Here is a 2019-nt window from a genome sequence, read left to right as displayed (position 1 = left end):
TTATGCAGTAACATATAGGGATCTGATAGGCTATGATCTAGGGAGAACAAAGTAACCAACTCGTTAGTAATCAGCTTAAGTTCCGAAAACAATGATTACATGAAACTCAACTTCTTGCCACATGATATCCTTATTGACACATCTACATCTACTTGGATACTCTGCACATCACATTTAAATGCCTGGCAGAGGGTTCATCGAACCGCCTTCACAATTCTCTATTATTTCAATCTCGCGCAAAGAACGAACACCTATATTTTTCAGTAGGAGCTCTGATTTCCCTTATTTTATCGTGATGGTCGTTTCTCATTATCTATGTCGGTGTCAACAAAATATTTTCGCATTCGAAGGAGAAACTTGGTGATTGGAATTTCATGAGAAGATTACGTCGAAGTGAAAAACGCCTTTCTTTTAACGACGTCCAGCCCAAATCCTGTATCATTTCTGTTCACTCTCTCCCATATTTCGCGATAATACAAAACATGCTGCCCTTCTTTGAACTTTTTCAATGTACTCCGTCAGTCCTATCTGGTAAGGATCCCACACCGCGCAGCATTATTCTAAAAGAGGATGGACAAGTGTAGTGTAGGCAGTCTCCTTAATAGATCTGTTACATTTTCCAAGTGTCCTGGCAATGAAACGCAGTCTTTGGTTAGCCTTCCCCACAACGTGTTCCTTCCAATTTAAGTTGTTCGTAATTTTAATACCTAGGTATTTAGCTGAATTTAAGGCTTTTAGATTAGACTCATTTGTCGTGTAGCCGAAGTTTCACGAATTACTTTTAGCATAGCTGGAGGAAACCAGCTGAACTATTGACCCAGTACCACACCGACACCATCTATGGAAAATAAGTTTTTATGGGATGCCTAGCTACGATTCAGATTGGACTGAGAATTTCCTGTCAGCGGGACTCAGCATACTTTCCTGGATGGTGTGCTCTCTATAGACACTGAAACGTTATCAGGTGTACTAACTGTAATCGACCTTTGGTATTCATTTTATACGTTAGTAACTTAAGGGATAGTATTAGTTGCAAGCTCAGTTTCTCCACAGATGACGCAGTTAATTACCCTGGGTTAACACGAGTATGCAGCTATGCTTAGATTCACGCCGACTGGGCTCGGCATGGTTCCACACCTCATTCGGTACCTTCCACAACTTCACTGACTCTCTTCCCGTACGTCCCGCAGCGGTCCGCGCTGCAAAAAATGGTCGTTCAGGCTTCTGATAGGTGGTCACATTAACGTAACTGGATAATGTACACTCATGCTCAGCCAGCCAGAGTGGCCGAGCGGTTCTAGGCGCTACAGTCTGGAACCTCGCGTCCTCTGCGGTCGCAGGTTCGAATCCTGCCTCTGGCTTGGATGTGTGTGATGTCCTTAGGCTAGTTAGGTTTAAGCAGTTATAAGTTCTAGGGGACTGATGACCTCAGAAGTTAAGTCCCATAGTGCTCCGAGCCATTTGAACCATTTTGAACACTCATGCTCAAAAATTAAGGATATTGCTGATACATGGTGAAACGACGCTCTGGTGGGAGGTTTGCGGGTTTAAATCACCTCGGGGTATGACCATGCGGAGCATTTGACCTGCGGTCGTCGCACAGTGGCTCTGGCAGCAGTCCACAGGTGTGTTGGTGCATGTCAGAGTACGGTGCAGCGAGTAAGTGTGCAGACGTTTTCAGACGTGTTAATGGTGACTGTGTGTTGAAAATGGCTCAAAGAACACTTGTTGATGACGTTATGAAGGGTAGAATACTAGGGCGACTGGAGGCTGGTCAAACACAGCAGGTCGTACCACGGGCCACAAATGTGATCTCAAGATTATGGCAACGATTCCTGCAGACAGGAAACGTGTCCAGGCGCTACAGTACGGGACCTCCACAGTGTAAAACACCACAAGACGACCGATATCTCACCATCAGTGCCCGCACACGGCCACGGAGGACTGCAGGTGACCGTGCTCGGGACCTTACCGCAGCCACTGGAACAGTTGTCTCCTGACACACAGTCTACAGACGAT

General features: G+C 45.6%; 1 non-coding gene across 1 annotated transcript; it reads left to right on the top strand.

The window, feature by feature from the left end:
* The first annotated feature begins 1277 nt into the window (after window positions 1-1277).
* Trnas-gga lies at window positions 1278-1361 on the top strand. The gene is given in 2 exon segments: window positions 1278-1317; window positions 1327-1361. It is a non-coding gene; the product is annotated as a tRNA-Ser (tRNA).
* The last annotated feature ends 658 nt before the right edge of the window (window positions 1362-2019 follow it).

This window comes from Schistocerca piceifrons, chromosome 3, assembly GCF_021461385.2.
Source record: "Schistocerca piceifrons isolate TAMUIC-IGC-003096 chromosome 3, iqSchPice1.1, whole genome shotgun sequence".
NCBI classification, from domain to species: Eukaryota; Metazoa; Arthropoda; class Insecta; order Orthoptera; family Acrididae; genus Schistocerca; species Schistocerca piceifrons.
Note: the sequence above shows the minus strand (reverse complement) of the source record. Positions and strands in the feature narration are given on the sequence as shown.